The sequence below is a fragment of the Panthera onca genome, chromosome B1, assembly GCF_046562875.1.
Source record: "Panthera onca isolate mPanOnc1 chromosome B1, mPanOnc1 haplotype 2, whole genome shotgun sequence".
NCBI classification, from domain to species: Eukaryota; Metazoa; Chordata; class Mammalia; order Carnivora; family Felidae; genus Panthera; species Panthera onca.
In genome coordinates this window covers 168,150,153-168,168,955 of record NC_138342.1, presented here as the reverse complement: position 1 = coordinate 168,168,955, position 18,803 = coordinate 168,150,153, and positions in this window count along the sequence as shown.

Genomic DNA, 18,803 nt, shown 5'->3' with positions numbered 1-18,803 from the left:
GCAGTGCAGAGTCCCATATGGCTCGAACCCACAAAACCTTGAGACCATGACCTGAACTGAAACCAAGAGTTGGATGCATAACTGACTGAGCCACCCAGTCATCCCTATAGCAGCTGTATTTATAAACCCCCCAAATAGCAAATACCTAAATGCCCATCAACAGGTGAAGGGATTATTCAACTGTGGTGTAATCCATACAGTGGGATATTCCTGGGGTATCCAGAGTCAATTATTGACACAAACATCAACATGGATGAATCTGAAAATAGTTATGCTGAGTGAAAAAACAGACCAAGAGAGAGTACAAACTATATGACCCCAACTATACAAAATCATAGAACACATCACCTAACTTATGATGGTGGATCATAGGTTCCTTGGGAGTAGCAAGGATAGTGGTGGTGAAGTAAGGAGAGCATCAAGGAGGAAAATGTTTTTTTTTTTTTGGGAGACTGGTATTGGTGTCCATTATCTTGATTATGTGATGGTTTAATGAATGCACTACATCAAAACTTAATAAATCATTCACTTAAATATATATAGTTTATTGTAGGTCAGTTATACCTCAATAAGGTTCTTGAAGAAACTAAAAGTAAAGTAATTGATAAGTTGTGATAGATTAATTAATTATACAGGAAGCTAATTATCTGGACATCTAGATGTGTACTATATTCAGGGAAATCCATACTTGTTGATTCATGCTATATGATATTTATATAATGTTATTAAATTTATCTTAAATTTATATAAGTCTTATTAAATTTTTAGCATCAGTTTACTTAATAATAATTTGATGCTAAAAAAATTCATTTATCTATTCCTAGAGTGGATGCATTTATTGCCCATAAATTAGACGTCTCTTTGGGGGTAAAAAACTCAGCTAGATAGTCTCAAATGTGAGATTACAGGATAACAGGAGTCACAGATGATCATTAAAGTACATTTGGCAAGTAGGAAAGACTTGAAAAGACTGATGAATATTACTCATTGAAAAGAAATAAAAAATCTGTTCCAAATACTCCTCTGCATTGAATGTGGACTGAATTTTATCTTGCTCTGAGTGGCCTTGTTATCCACAGAAAAGACTCAGGAAAGCATGTGTAATGAAAGAGTTACGTAGCTTCCCTGGATGAGCATCATCACACTCAGACAAGAAGTGCAGGCTCTTTCTGTTCCCAGGGAAAACCACATAACTAGAAAAACATGACTGAGGCATGAGGCTCCATCAGTAGAGAGCAGCACTCTAAAATGCCACAAGGAAATTAATGCTGGCAGAGCCCACTCTATAGTCCTCCATCCTTGGTCATCAGAAGGTAGTTGCCAGCCATTGATCACTGTTTTCTTTTTAGCAAACTTTAAAATGGGAAGACCTGGACTGCCCAGTAAAAGAGAGCTCATGTTCCAGTGCTAAGGGTTTAGATGTGTTTTCAAACCAAGCAAAGGGAATTCCAACCAGGGGAGCTATCCCTTAGCCCCCAGTTGGTGGGCTTAAATCATACCCTTTATTCACTTCCCTGGTTCTTCTAGAGTCTCCAAGATCACCATATTATCTCAGTCTCCAGCAGGTCCAGCCTGATTGTGGGTAATTCCCCTTTATGTGGTTTGTCCTGCACAATTTTGGGGATTTTAACAAGGAACTTCATTTAGAGATGCATAGAAAAATAAAATAAGCCAAAGAAAGGAAAAAATGCAACACAAAGAAATGGTAAAATAACAGATCAGGGAGGTTTATCTTATATAATCAGGCCATACTGGCTACCATAGTGTTATGGGCACCCAGGGTTCAATTCTTTCATTCAGTTGCACTTGACCTCAAGGCAAGATCTGACTTCTCAAACCCCACACCTAAGGCCAATTTCAATTGATGCTGATCCTGAGTCTGGAGTCACCTCTTGGGATGCAAGCCCAGGTGGCATATGTTTCCCCTGTGAGCTGCTTCCCTCCCAGAAGTGTCTCTTTGAATCCTAAACACCTTCCTATTCCACCCCAGCTTTACAAGGTAGGTGTTTTGTCTGTCTTATTCATGGCTTCAACCCCAGGGCACAGCACAGCATGCAGTATGCAGCAGGTAAGTATTTGTTAAATGAAAGTGTGTTTCCTGGGCTTCAACTTCCTTCACTAATTCAATCCGTCTGCCTGCTCGTTTCCTCTGTAGTTACTAACAACTATTGCAAAAGTGCCTTGCCTGGCCATTTTTTTTTAAACCTGGTTTCAAAAATTTTCCAGAAATCTGATTTGGACTACAGCTCTCCCATGTACTTAAGGATGACAGGGATCATGTGAACCTCATTCTTTTCATTGATGAAGTATGAAGATCATAATAGGGATCACGTAGAGGGTTGTTATAAAGATCTGTCTTCTGAATGTATTGCAGTGTTTTATAATCTATAAAGGACAATTTTTTTGCGTTTTTAATTTTTTAATTTTAATATTTTTTAATTGTAATTTCTCTACCTCATTAATTCCTTTTCTCCCTTCAAAATGATGAAATGAAGGAATTCACCCCAAAAGAAAGATCATGAAGAAATGACAGCCAGGGATTTAACAACACAGATATAAGCAAGATGTCTGAACTAGAATTTAGAATCACGATAATAAGTATACTAGCTGGAGTAAAAAATAGACTAGAATCCCTTTCCACAGAGATAGAAGAAAAAATTAGTCAGGATGAAATAAAAAATGCTATAACTGAGCTGCAATCACCGATGGATGTTGCAGTGGCAAGGATGGATGAGGCAGAACAGAGAATCAGCGATATAGAGGACAAACTTATGGAGAATAATGAAGCAGAAAAAAGAGGGAGATTAAGGCAAAATAACACGATTTAAGAATTAGAGAAATCAGTGACTCATTAAAAAGGAACAACATCAGAATCATAGGGGTCCCAGAAGAGAAAGAGAGAGAAATAGGGGTAGAAGGGTTATGTGAGCAAATCATAGCTGAAAACTTTCCTAACCTGGGGAAAGACACAGACATCAAAATCCAGGAAGCACAGAGGACCCCCCATTAGATTCAACAAAAACTGACCATCAACAAGGCATATCATAGTCAAATTCACAAAAATACTCAGGAAAGGAGAGAATCATGAATGAGGCAAGGGAAAAAAATGTCCCTAACCTACAAGGGAAGACAGATCAGGTTTGCAGCAGACCTATCCACAGAAACTTGGCAGGCCAGAAAGGAGTGGCAGGATATATTCAGTGTGCTGAATTAGAAAAATATGCCCCCAAGAATTCTTTATCTAGCAAGGCTGTCATTCAAAATAGAAGGAGAGATAAAAAGTTTCCCAGACAAACAAAAATTAAAGGAGTTTGTGACCACTAAACCAGCCCTGTAAGAAATTTTAAGGGGGGCTCTCTGAGGGGAGAAAAGATGAAAAATAAATAAATAAGTAAATAAATAAATAAATAAATACCAAAAGCAACAAAGATTAGAAAGGACCAGAGAACTCCACCAGAAACTCCAACTCTACAAGCATCATAATGGCAATAAATTCATAGCTGTCAGTACTCACTCTAAAAGTCAATGGACTCAATGCTCCAATCAAAAGACATAGGGTAACAGAATGGTTAAGAAAACAAGATCCATCTATATGCTGTTTACAAGAGACCCATTTTAGACCTAAAGACACCTTCAGATTGAAAGTAAGGGGATGGAGAACCATCTATCATGCTAGTGGTCAACAAAAGAAAGCCGGAGTAGCCATACTTATATCAGACAATCTAGACTTTAAAATAAAGACTGTATCAAGAGATGCAGAAGGGCATTATATCATAATCAAGGGGTATATCTACCAGAAGACCTAACAATTGTAAACATTTATGTGCCAAATGTGGTAGCACCCAAATATATAAATCAATTAATCACAAACATCAAGAAACTCATCGATAGTAATACCATAATAGTAGGAGACTTCAACACCCCACTCACAGCAATGGACAGATCATCTAATCAAAAAATCAACAAGGAAACAATGACTTTGAATGACACACTGGACCAGATGGACTTAACAGATATACTCAGAACATTTCATCCTAAAGCAGCAGAATATACATTTTTCTCCATTGCACATGGAACATTCTCCAGAATAGACCATATACTGGGATGCAAATCAGCCCTCAGCACGTACAAAAAGATCGAGATCATACCGTGCATATTTTCAGACCACAACACTGAAACTCAAAATCAACCACAAGAAAAAATTTCGAGAGGTAACAAATACTTGGAGACTGAAGAACATCCTATTAAAGAATGAATGGGCTAACCAAGAAGTTAAAGAAGAAATTAAAAAGTATATGGAAGTCAATGAAAATGATAACACCACAACCCAAAACCTCTGAGATGCAGCAAAGGTGGTCATAAGAGGAAAGTGTATAGCAATCCAGGCCTTCCTAAAGGAAGAAAGATCTCAGATACACAACCTAACCGTATACCTTAAGGAGCTGGAAAAAGAACAGCAAATAAAACCCCAAACCAGCAGAAGACAGGAAATATAAAAATTAGAGCAGAAATTAATGCTCACGAAACCCAAACCAAACCAAACCAAACCAAACCAAAACAAAACAAAATAGTAGAACAGATCCATGAAACCAGAAGCTGGCTCTTTGAAAGAATTAACAAAACTGATAAACCACTAGCCAGTTTTATCAAAAAGAAAAAGGAAAGGACCCAAATAAATAAAATCAAGAATGAAAGAGGAGAGCTCACAACCAACACAGCAGAAATAAAAACAAAAATAAGAGAATATTATGAGAAATTATATGCCAATAAAATGGGCAATCTGGAAGAAATGGAGAAATTCCTAGAAACATATACACTACCAAAGCTGAAACAGGAAGAAATAGAAAATTTGAACAGACCCATAACCAGTAAGGAAATCAAATTAGTATTCAAAAATCTCCCAAAAAACAAGAGTCCAGGGTCAGATGGCTTTCCAGGGGAATTCTACCAAAGATTTAAGGAAGAGTTAACACCTATTTTCTTGAAGGTGTTCCAAAAGGTAGAAATGGAAGGAAAACTTCCAAACTCTTTCTATGAAGCCAACATTACCTTGATTCCAAAACCAGACAAAGACCCCACTAAAAAGGAAAACTATAGACCAATTTCCCTGATGAATATGCATGCAAAAGTCCTCAACAAGATATTAGCCAACCGGATCCAACAATACATTAAAAAAATTATTCACCATGACCAAGTAGGATTTCTACCTGGGATGCAGGGCTGGTTCAATATCCGCAAAACAATTAACGTGATTCATCACATCAGTAAAAGTAAGGACAAGAACCTCTTGGTTCTTGGAACCTATTGATCCTCTCAATAGATGCAGAGAAAGCATTTGACAAAATACATCACCCTTTCTTGATATAAACTGTCAAGAAAGTAGGGATAGAAGGAGCATACCTCGAGCTCATAAAAGCCATGTATGAATGAAACAACGCTAATATCATCCTCAATGGGGGAAAAATGAGATCTTTCCCCCTAAGGTCAGGAACAAGACAGGGATGTCCACTCTCACCACTGCTATTCAACATAGTATTGGAAGTCTTAGCCTCTGCAGTCAGAAAACACAAAGAAATAAAAGGCATCCAAATCAGCCAGGAGGAGGTCAAACGTTCACTCTTTGCAGATGACATGATACTCTACATGGAAAACCCAAAAGATTCCACCAAAAAATGCTAGAATTGATTCATGAATTCAGCAATATTTCAGGGTATAAAAATCAATGCACAGAAATCGGTTGCATTCCTATACACCAACAATGAAGTGACAGAAAGAGAAATCAAGGAATCTATCCCATTTACAGTTGTACAAAAACCCATAAAATACCTAGGAATAAATCTAACCAAAGAGGTGAAAAATCTATACACTGAGAACTATAAAAATCTTATGAAATAAATTGAAGAAGACACAAAAAAATGGAAAAAGATTCCATGCTCCTGGATAGGAAGAACAAATATTGTTAAAATGTCGATACTACCCAAAGCAATCTACATATTCAATGCAATCCCTATCAAAATAACACCAGCATTATTCACAGAGCTAGAACAAATAATCCTAAAATTTGTGTGGAACCAGAAAAGACCCCGAATAGCCAAAGAAATCCTGAAAGAGAAAACCAAAGCAGGAGGCCTCACAATCCTGGACTTCAAGCTGTGCTACAAAGCTGTAATCATCAAGACAGTATGGTACTGGCACAAGAATAGACACTCAGATCAATGGAACAGAACAGAGAACCCAGAAATGGACCCATAAACTTATGGGCAACTGATCTTTGACAAAGCAGGAAAGAATATCCAATGGAATAAATACAGTTTCTTCAGCAAGTGGTCCTGGGAAAACTGGACGTGACATGAAGAAGAAGGAACCTGGAATACTTTCTTACACCATACACAAAAATAAAATCAAAATTGATGACATACGTAAATGTAAGACAGGAAGCCATCAAAATCCTCAAGGATAAAGTAGGCAAAAACCTCTTTGACCTTGGCCACATCAACTTCTTACTCAACATGTCTCTGGAGGGAAGGGAAACAAAAGTAAAAGTGAAGTATTGGGACCTCATCAAAATAACAAGCTTCTGCACAACAAAGGAAACAATCAGCAAAACTAAAAGGCAACTGACAGGATGGGAGAAGATATTTGCAAACAACATATCAGATAAAGGGTTAGTATCCAAAATCTATAAAGAACTTCTCAAACTCAACACCCAAAAAACAAATAATCCAGTGAAGAAATGGGCAAAAGACATGAATAGACACTTCTCCAAAGAAGACATCCAGATGGCCAACTGACACATGAAAAAAAGCTCAACTTCACTCATCATAAAGGGAACACAAATCAAAACCACAATGAGATACCACCTGACACCTGTCAGAATGGCTAACATTAACAACTCAGGCACAACAGATGTTGGCGAGGATGTGGAGAAAGAGGATCTCTTTTGCATTGTTGGTGGGAATGCAAGCTGGTGCAGTCACTCTGGAAAACAGTATGGGGGTTATTCAAAAAAACTAAAAATAGAACTACCCTACAACCCAGGATTTGCACTACTAGGTATTTATACAAGGGATACAGGTGTGCTGTTTCAAAGGGACACACGTGCCCCCATGTTTATAGCAGCACTATCAATAATATCCAAAGTATGGAAAGAGCCCAAATGTCCATCGATGGATGAATGGATAAAAGAGATGTTATATATATATATCTATATATATATCTATATCTATACACACACACACACACACACACACACACACACACACACAATGGAGTATTACTCAGCAATCAAAAAGAATGAAATCTTGCCAGTTGCAACTACGTGGATGGAACTGGAGGTATTATCCTGAGTGAAATTAGTCAGAGAAAGACAAATATCCTATGACTTCACTCATATGAGGACTTTAAGAGACAAAACAGATGAACATAAGGGAAGGGAAACAAAAATAATATAAAAACAGGGAATAGAACAAAACATAAGAGACTCATAAATATGGAGAACAAAGTGAGGGTTACGGGAGGGGTTGTGGGAGGGAGGATGGGCTAAATGGATAAGGGGCATCAAGGAATCTACTCCTGAAATCATTGTTGCACTATATGCTAACTAATTTGGATGTAAATTTTAAAAAATTAAAAGAAATGAAAAAAAAGGACGAATGAATGTTACTTGTTGGGGAACAGGATGCTTAATCCTCACTGGTCCCGTTCCAGGTGGAGCCTCTTCTGTTAGGGAAGCTTCCCAAGCCTCTGTCTCCATACTCTTACTGTTCTGATGGGTGAGTTTGGGAGGAATAGAGCTTGTGTGGTTCTGCCTTTCCTTTTGCTTCCTTTGTCTCTAGCCAGCCAGCCTGTAGGTATCACCTACTTTTTGCTCCTCCTGTTAGTGTGTCTCCCAGAGGCAGGCCTGATTTCCAGAGCTATCTGAGGCTGAGTGTATTTTCAGTGTGAAGGGTAGAGGTGGTATAAGCCAACTAGTTCAACCTGATTAAAATCCAGCTTAACCTTTATTTGTAGTAATGCTATTGATTTATATATATATCTTCATCTGTCTAATTCTTGAAATTCTGTCTTATTTGGCTCTGAATTCAGATGGAAAGAAGGGATATTATTAGTTGAGTTCCCTCAGCCCCAACATTTGTCATTTTTGACTGTTATTATTTAAGTTTATTTTATTTATTGAGAGAGAGAACACATGCATGAAAATAGGGGAGGGGCAGAGAGAGAGGGAGAGAGAGAGAATCCCAAGAAGACTCCACACTTCCAGTGTGGAGACTGATGTGGGGCTCAAACTCACAAACCATGAGATTATGATCTGAGCCCAAATCAACAGTCAGACACTTAACTGACTGAACCACCCAGGCATCCCTTTGTTGTTATTATTAAGAGCCATTCGAGAATTCTTTAGTTTCTGAATTTCTAGGAATTGTGTTAAATAGTTCTCTACTGGGCAACAGGACTTGAATTAAGTCCTCTAAAAACATAAGACCAAGAATGGACAACTGCAGGGTACAGTGGGGAGGGGTCTCGTTTGGCACAGCTCTCTGTTTTTCCTTCCTCCATGTTCAAAGTCATCCCCCTTCTCTCATCTGTGTCTCCCTCTGCCCAATCTTGGGCCCAATCACTGTTTACTCTCTCACTGCTCCTTTCTCCTGTTCTTACCACACACCAGGCCTTGAGTCTAAGCCTCTCTTTAAATCTTCTTGAAGGAAACTTCCCTGTCTCTTGGCAACTGGTGATTGACTCTCTGGGTAAGGTGAGCAGTGCTGATGTGTATGAAGGGAGTTCTGGAGAAATAAATTGTACAGAGGATGAGTGAAGGCTTGAGGAAGAAGTGCTGTCTCTGGCAAAAGACACAGGAACCCTGGAGGATGTGCCACCTCTCTGTGAGTGATGGGCCTGTTCAGGCTGAGTTACTGCCACATGCCAGATTATCATTTTGAATAGTTCAATATGGCTTCAGTAGGAGCCAGCAGGAGTTCTTGTCAGACATTTTAATAATAATGGGGTTCAATTTTGACATGAGGAGCTTGCTGGCATATGAATGCCAGGAGACAATTCTTTTGACCTGGGTGCCAGAAGTCCCCAAGATTAGTAAAAATCAATTATATTTTAAGTACTTTTGAGACCTTGTCAATTGAGAGACCCATGTCTACAGGAGTTCCCCTTATGTTCCCAGACCTGGTAACCATTGTGTGTAAAAAGCTAGTTGGATACTACATTTACAAGATGTATGCTAGATTTACTTTGCTACTGAAAAGACATATTCAGAGGTGGGGTGGGGTGGTAGCAAGATCATTCAAGTAGGAGTCAGAACACTGGTTTTAAATTTAGATTAGCTCTTGACTAGCTAGCTGGTTGACCCAAAGTAAGTCACCAGACCTCATTGAACATAGATTCCCCATCTATAAAATGAAGAAAAGTTATACCTGCTCTTTCTAATCAATAGTGACATTGTGGGGATCAAAAGAGAGAATATATTTGTAATGGCTTATAAAATGTGAAACCATTTTTTAAACATAAGACACCATCAGACCTTGTGGCAATTTCTTACCCACCTTCTTCATCCTCAGCTGTCACTCTTCAGGACTTTAATGCTGCCTGCCTAAGTTTCTCCCAGGGTGTATTATGGAGGAGTTCTCTATACTCTTGCTCAAATCCCATGTGCCTAAATACAAACATTTCTATTCTATTTCCCTAGGAGCAGTGGAGTCTTCAGTCATCCAATGTAAGGATTGTTTCAGGTTAGGGCAGTAATTACATAATTGTTTCTCTTGGGACACTGGCTACTTCACAATATATAATATTATGAAAGAATGGGAATTTCAGGCAGGGGACCTCAGTTCATTCTTCATGAAGCCATCCTAGCCTGTAGGTTAGGTTAGATGGGAGGGAATAGAAAGGTGAAGAATCCACAAAGTTCACCTCTGCTGAAGCCCATCTCCTAGCATCTGCCCACTATGAGGAGGCAAGGGAGCTTCCATGTACATTAAGCATTTTGGTCCAGAAGCACAGCCTTAGAGAAACACTCTAAATATTGCATTTAGGTTTGGTCTGCCTTTAACTTGCTAATGTTTCCTCATACCTCGAATGTCAAAATGACAGCTCAGAGCACAGTGCTGAAGCCCAACCTCCAGCTGCTCTTACATGCTCTGAGCAGAAGTGCCTACAACAAAAACTAGTCAAATCCTAGATTTAACTGGTGCATCATTCATACTTTAGTAAGTGATATGGATCGATTGGAACAGAGAGGCTCTGGGGAAGCTGAGTCTGAACAAGAAGGAATGGCTTGGAATGCAAGAGAATACTTCTAACACAGGCAAGAATCCCATATTTTATTAATCTCTTTATTCATTGATTGAATCATTCATTCCCTCACCAAAACGCAGTGTGTTTTTCAATGTTCTATGCACATTGTAGCTGGAGTGACCCAGCATGGTTTCAAGGAGGAAGATGTGATGTTTGAAGTGAGCCTGAAAGGAAAGGAAATATCTTGGTAGAGAAAGATATGGAGGGGTAATAGTGCACTTATTGTAGCTACAGGATCACCATGAGTAAAGGTTACTAAGGAAATAGATAAAACAGTAAGTTTGTTGTTAAACAGTGAAAATATGGGGAAGAGTGAGAGATGAGACCAAAACTGTGGATAGAGTCAGAATTCAGAGAAACTGTTATAGCATACAAAGGGATACAGGCAACAGGGATCCATGTGGGTTTTTAAAGCAAAGACATAGCATGATAATACTTGTAGATTGTAAATCCAACCTTAACCTTGACCTCAAGGAAGTGGTAAGACCAGTAATGGTAAGGATAAAAATAGGTATAACAGTTAAAATACAAAGATCTGGGCTGCTAAGTGCTCAGTTGGTTGAGTGTTCCAGTTTGGCTCAGGTTGTGATCTCACAGTTTGTGAGTTTGAGTCCTACATCTGGCTCACTGCTGTCACCGTGGAGCCCCACTTCAGATCCTCTGTCCCCCTCTTTCTCTGCCCCTCCCTTGCTCATGCTTTCTCCATCAAAAATTTAAAAAAAAAAAAAGCATAAAAAATACAAAGAGGTAACAAGGAACCAAAGTGCACAATGACAGTGGGAGTGAAAGAGATGGGATAGAATCAAGAGATGTTCTGTAGGTGGAATTGCCATAACTAATCTGGCAACCACATGGGGCTTGAGGGAAAAAGGAATAACTTGGGTAACTAAGGATGGTGGTGAGAAAATATACACAAGAGCAGGAGCACGTGATGACAAAGAAGATAGGCTCTGTTTTGGCCATCTTGAGCTTTATGCTTAATCCTCTGAGACATTAAGGGAAGCTACCAAAGTAGGCAGTCAGGTAGACAAATCTGGAGCCCAAGGTGGACAACAGGATTCAGGACAGGTGGCTGCATCTCCGCAGGTACTGTGTGATGGTACTGGAGTCTCCTTTCAACAACTGGAAGCTCCAAGAAATGGAGAAAAAGTAGAGGAAAGGAGAAGGGCTGATTCTTCACTCTTCTTTTTTCTCCTTTCTTTATTTAGCTTTTTCCTTCTGCTCTCCGGTGTCTCCTTGTACTCATCAGCCATTCCCATGCCCACTCCACCCCACCTATCTTCCTATATTGGTGGAGTAAAAGATAGGAAGGGAGGAACTAATGGAGCAGCCATGAGGTGAGCAGAAGCCCTAATGCAGAGGGAGAAGAAATAAAAAAGATTACTCTCTACAGAAAACTTCCAGTGGCTGAATGTGGATTACCCTATCAATTAGTACATATTTCCAAATACTTGCATCATAGTACTACATAGGATCAAGTGCACTGGATCTTGATTTTTTTTTCTTGCTCTACCCAGTTCAACACTTGTCTGTTCTTCCTGCCAATCATGTGGTTCCTACTCCTTGGTCCAGAGCCTGACATGTCCCTGTCAACCTCTGCATATTTCTCTCATGGGAATACCTTTCTCCTTCACCCCTCATTAAGTAAATATTACCTTCTTTTGGAGTACAGCACAAGCCTCAGCTTCTGCAGTTTGCCTCATCCAATTATTCCAGCCCACTCAATCCATCACCTTCTTCACTGAATGGATAGCATATACATTTGAGGACTTAATTATAGATCTCCTATATTGTTTATTGATGATTTCAATAAATTGTAGTCTTCTTATGGGAGAGCATAGTCCTGACTAAATTTAGAGCTGGTCCTTATTCCTAAGTGTTCACAACTCTTCACTTGCTCTGTACCCTCAGGCCTGCCCTCTGTTGTGTTGATCTATGTAACTGGTAGAAGGAAGAATGACAAATTCTAGAAAGTTCAAGATGTTTTCATTAGGAAAGGCAAAATTCTATTACTACTAGTAGTACTACTACTCAAGAGAGGAAGTAAATAGCTCTGGAAAAGTTGGAAAAAAGCGACAAGAGAAACCAGAACAGTCTGGGCAATTTGGTCAGAGGTTTTGAGAATTGGGGAGCAAGTCTGGGGGATAGCTGCTGTCCTGTGGTGAGAAAGACTGGGGTCAAAAGTGGGTGGAGGCCACTTGGATATTTTAGTTTGTCATAAATATAAAGCTTTGAGGACATCTTAAACTATTTAAACTGGTTTTCTTTTATTTTTACAAACAGAATCAGTTGTATTCCTATTGCAATTAATACAATATAAAATAAGTTACAAGCGATTTTTCATGAAGAATATTTAAGTCTTATTGTCATTGAAAACAGTGAATATTCCCTCAAAATTTTTAGAAAAACATATCAATAAAAATTTTAATGAACATAGGTTATGTGTCTTGCTTATGCTAGGTACTATAGTCAATTAAAGAATCAATAAAATATTATTGGTTACAAATTAGAGACATATACAAAATTACAAGGAAGAGGGTAATAATTTTCCACACTTCCACTACCTAAAACATAATGTTTTAGTTACTTGCTTTAAGTATCACTTTTAAGAAAAATTATTCTTTTTTTAAAAAATGAATGATTTAACTTTTTAACATCTTATTTGATTCATTCATTTGATATGAGAGAAAGAGAGAGGGAGGGAGAAAGAGCATGAGTTTGCCCATGCATGCATGTGCAAGTTGGGGAGGGGCAGGAGAGGGAGAGAGAGAATCTTAAGCAGGCTCCATGCCCATCGTAGAGTCCATTGCAGGACCCTATCTCATGACTGTGAGATCATGACCTGAGCCTAAATCAAGAGTTGGACACTCAACCAACTGAGCTACTCAGGTGCCCCTGATTTAAGTTTTTTAACCAATAGAAAGAAATACAAAAATGATAGTAAAAATCACCCCCAAATCATACCACTCAGAAGCAATCATCATTATAACTAGATAAACATCATTCTGGACATCTTTCTCTGCAAATACATAGGTAGAAGGAGGAGGGGAGAGGTAGAGTATGCTTTTAGGGAAACAAAGTTACATAATACAGCCTATTTTAAAATAGATTTAATTAATTTTACTTGACTTTAACAGAAGAAAAAAACTGATGTTAAATTGTAAGACTCTCTGAATGTTAAAAAATTGTGTTGTCACCACAGGGGAGAGTTTTTTTCTAAAAGATTCCTTTAAGTTTAAAAAGAGAGATTTAAAAACATTAAGAGACGAGAGTTATGATTTTTAAGTGACATTTGCCCACTTAATCTCTCTTCTTAAAATTTAATTTAGTTTTGTTTTTTGTCTTTTATATTCATAGTGGTTATCCAGGTTACTTTTCTATGGCAGTAATTTGGTTTTCAGAGGCATGTTTTGTGTTCCTCCTTTTCAAATGTACTTATTGGTTAGAAATGATGTTTTGGCCCCCATTTTATTTATTTTCCTTAGGTCCTTTAATCTCACTGTATGTCATTTTGTTGTTTTATTATCTTATCCATAAGTTCTCTTTTTGCTGACAATTTCTTTTAAGGTTATTCTATAACAGGGGTAGGTAAACTTTTTCTGTAAATAGTCAGATAGTAAATATTTTAGGCTGTGTGGACCATAGTTGTAACTGCTCAATTCTGCCATGGTAGTATGAAAGCAGCCTCAGAGAATACATGTATGAATGAATGGATGTGACTGTGGTAGGCCAGTGATGTGGCTTTACCTTGTTGGTTTCTGCTAATAAATTTTGGTGGGCAAGGATATTTTACTTTTGAAAAATCATTGTATTGGATAGTAGGAGAGGTAAATACTTAGGTGCAATTTCTAGTAATCATTTTAATCCAGAGATACTAAAATATTTTTCAGTTCCTTTGGGATATCATTTTTGTGATTTTTCTGGATATGACATGGTACTGAGACTGGCCACAAGGCATATCAACCTTACCTGAATTCTCTGTTGATAGGAAACCTTTGGCCCAGAAAAACTAGCTTAAAGACATGTGGGATACTAGTCTAACAGTTGGGACTTGAACACAGATCTTTAAAAAAATGTTTTTGTTGAGGTGAAGGTCATAAAAAATAAAAGTAAGCATTTTAAAGTGAACAATTTAGTAACATTTAGTACATTCACAGCATTGTGCATCCACCACCTTTATCTGCTTCCAAAATATTTTCATTTCCCCAAAAGGAAGCTACCTACCCATCAAGCATTCACTCCTCATTCTCCCCTCCTCCTAGCAATGTGTTTTCTGTTCCTGTGGATTATCTATTCTAGATATTTCACATAAATGTGTCTGGCTTCTTTTACTTAGCACAGTCTTTGATGTTCATCTGCACTGCAGCATGTATAATTACTTCATTTCTTTTTATGGCTGAAAAATATTTCACTCTATGTTTATAACACAGTATCCATTCATCTGTTGATGGACATTTGGGCTCTTTCTACCTTTTAGCTATTGTGAATAGTGCTGCTGTGAACATGTATGTAGATGTATTTTTTTTGAGTTCCCATTTTCAATTTTTTAATATCCTTGTGTAGAATTGTTGAATCATATAATTTTTTGTTCAACTTCTTGAAGAACTACCAAACTTTTTCCTGTAGCCACTCTTTTCATCCTACTAACATATGAAGATTCTGTTTCCATATTCTTACCAACACTTGTTATGTGCCATTTTTTTTTGTTTGTAAACACATATTTTTGACTTTCAGTACTTTTATCTTAGGAGGTCACAGGATTTGTCTTAAAATTTTCACCTGTTTGACTTTTGCAATTGCAGTACCTGGTGTAATTCAAGGCACATAATCTGTATCATTAAATACTTTATGAATATATTTTGTTCTAAAAGTCTGGATTCCCAAGGAATGTTCACTGATCTCAATGACAATAAACTTTCAAAATATTGTTTAAACAAAGTTAATTGTAACTTATTTCATTATAAAGTTTAAGAAATGTAGTAGAGATAACAGCTGAGTCCCTTTATAATCCTCATGCTAGGAGAACAAAGAGACCTGAGTGCCTATCTGCTAGGGTTGCTGTGGAGGTGTTTGCTTCCTTGGGTAGGATATTGGACAAGAATGGTTGCTAACATCCTTTCCAGCTACATTTTTAAAATTAAATGTGAGTATTTACGGAAGACTTTCCGAGAATGTACAAAACCCTGAGAATATTTTAATGCATAATTTTAAAAAATGGATTTTGCTATTTTGCCACATTAAAGGAGACTGGGAACTGATGTCCAAAAATCCAACCAAGATGAAATGATACAAGTCAAAATGCCGAGGATCACTGCTTTGTGGAGAGTGAGGAAGGAAGACTAAGTGACCCTCCCAGCTTGACTCCCCAGATCTGTAGTGGTCTTCTAGAGCATCTCTGCATTCTGGCTGAAGTTAGCTGGTCCATCTCTTGGGAATCTGCAAATTCATAAATCTGCCAGCAAAACTGGCCAGGCACATGTTGCCCAAGCCCTACATTCCCCCCAGCAAGGAGAGACATCAATCCCTTTGCATCTGGGCCTTCATCTCTGCCGCACTTGGACCAATCCTGGAAGTCACCCTGGGCTCTTTGAAGGGAAATATCCTTTCTCCATGGTCCTCTCCCTCTTTGACATACAGACTCACCACATGCTCCCAGTAAGGACATTTTAGAAAGGGATCTTCTTTGAGGTTAACATTACCCCAGGAATTGTACCCTCCTTTTCTTGAAGGGGATGACCATAGAAAAGTCCCTATGTAAAATGGGGCAGACATCTACCTCTCCAGATGAAAAGTGCTGCAAATCAAGTAGGCCCTTTGCAGTATATACATATGGAATGAGGCTTATTTATGAGTGGGAAGAAACCTATAAAGAAGAGTTATTAAGTCCAGGAGTACTAATTTATGTCAAAGTAAAATTCAGACTATAGTTCAGCCAGAGGAATGACAGTCTCTGACAGGTGTCCATGAATAAATTCCCCTTCTTCTAAAGCATTCTCTTCTCTCTGTTAGCCACTGGCTAGATTCTTCAGCTGGCTTAAGGAATTTTCCCTTCCTGCCCTTCTCTTCATTTTCCTCCCCTTCATGAACTTTACTGCTTCAGGAGATGAAAAGGAGGAGGACCACACCACCAGCCAGCTTTAAGAAAGCCTTGGGTTTTCATTGCACCATGCAGATTTTCAGAGCCTGGAAACTGAGTTGTTGCCCTTCAGGCTGCTGGAGACTGGCTAGGAGATCTGAAGAAGCCAGAGTAGGCATCAGCACAGATACCTAGCTTCTGTCAATAAATACATGGGATCAGAGCATCCCCTGAGGGTGAAGGCCAAGGAATCCTGCCTTTTAAGACTCTGAGTAGAAATTCTTTAATGAGATCATGTCCTCCAGTGGCCATTGTCTCTAGGAAGCTCAGTATACTCAGATCTTTGGCCAAGAGTTCTACACCTGGGGGTGCAGCAATGACTGACAGTCCTCCGTAGACACAGGTGACTGGGGCTCCTTTGGACTCCAGATCTCATCTGCATTCAGGTGGGGCACAATGTCCTTCCGGCATCCACTGCAGCAGTTTGTGTCCGCATGTATAATTGCTCAGAAAGCACAGACTTGCTTCTATTAAATGAAGCTGAGATGCTGAATGCATAAATAAGGATAGGAGTCATCTATATTCTATCTATCATCTATCTATCTATCTATCTATTAACTATTATCTATCATCTGCTTATTTATATTTATACTGATACCTGTCTTTGTCTAACTCAGTATTTGTCTATTAAGTATTTGTCTATTAACATACATAAAAATACAGAGTCTATGACCAGAATTTCATTACAAAACTTGATCAAATGGAAACTTTATGATGAACTACATTCTTTTCTTTCTTTAAATAATTTCACATAGAAGTATTCATGGATAAAAGTAGGGATGAATATCATACATACAGACACCCTTAAGGAACTTCAGCTTAATGAGGTATTAGACACTTAAAGCCTTCCATAAGCATTTGTAAAGCAAAGAATGAAAAGCACTTTCCCTATTATTCACTTGAGCCTCCAAGGCTTTTGTGGGCAAGGCCAAGGAGTCGCCTTCGTGACACTGTGCTTCTGATCTCAGTGCTTTCAATCATCAGTCAAATAATCAGGATTATCTTTCCTTTCTATCCTGTTTTCTGATGTATGGGTAAAAAAGGGCTGACCCCAAGACCTTGTCCTGGCCACAGCAGGACATCCCTAAGATTTGGCTATTCTGTAGTCTCCTCTTCTCAATTCCAGGAAGCTAGCAAATCACTGAAATTTCTGTTTCTGGTATCACCCAGAGCTGGAGAAAGAGGAATCTTATTCTGTTCTCAGCTATAGGCTTAGCACTGAAGCAGAACATGTGGTTTCAGTGTGAGAGGTTCTCCCCTGGGGATCAAGCAAGGATGGACCAGATCCCCTGCACAAAACACAATGAACAAAGCCTCAGAATTCCAGGTCAAAAATATAATTTCAAATGTATGTAGCTACTTGGTTCCCTCCTTTCCATATATGAAATGGGGTAATATCAAAGAAAACATGTCTGATCTCATAAGAACATCCCAGACATCTCTTTGCCTCTCCAAATCCTATCCATATTTTGTGAATCAACTTCAGTTATTAACCTCCCACAAATTCCTGATGTTCCAGGCAAAACTGAACTTTTTTCTTCTTAAGCATCTATCTCATTCATTAACTGTTCTAGAACATATCAAATGTATTTTGTGTTTTTCTCTTAAAGTTTCATATATATGTTTAAGCCTTAATTTCCCAGAAAAGTTGTCATACATGCATAGTTTGGAATCCCTCAGGGATCCTGCCTCAGTACTAAGTTTGGAAAGAATGAGAGCTCTAGAAACACATGTTGATTGGTGTTGATCCTGTTCTATTCTCAGATTTTTAGATGTTTGAAATTAACAGCCAAAATCCATCATTCTCATGAAGGCCCTGATACTTTGACTGCTTCTTGCCCAGAAGCCATCATGGGAGATGGGGGTTAGCACTGATGTGTTTGTTCTGAGACAGACTCAGTGCAGAAAATGTCTATATTTTGCTCATATCAGAGTCCTATGCAAGTGGAGTATCTCTTCTTGGCAGCTCTTTTTCAAGCAGTGACTCAAGCATATAACTCCTTCATTTGTGACCTGTTGTCTGTGAGGATACTATGGAATAGGGAGAGACAGTAGGAGAATCATGTGGGATTTTTTAAAAGGTCAGGGCCACTAAGGCCTTATATGTTCTGCTTACATTCCACCTACAGACTGTTCTGTGGCCCTCCATTTAATTCACATAGGTTTGGAAGAGTCACCTTCTCATGCATTCTTGTGTCCTCAGGACATGGAAGCCATGTAGAAAGCCTGTAACATTGTCTCTGTCATGGTCCCTGAAATAGGCTCTTGTTCTAGTGATATCAGAAAAGCCAGAGGGGCTGCAACACAGTGAGTGAGAGAGTCGCCAGGAACTAGGCCATGGGATTGGTTTTAAGTGGTTGAAAAC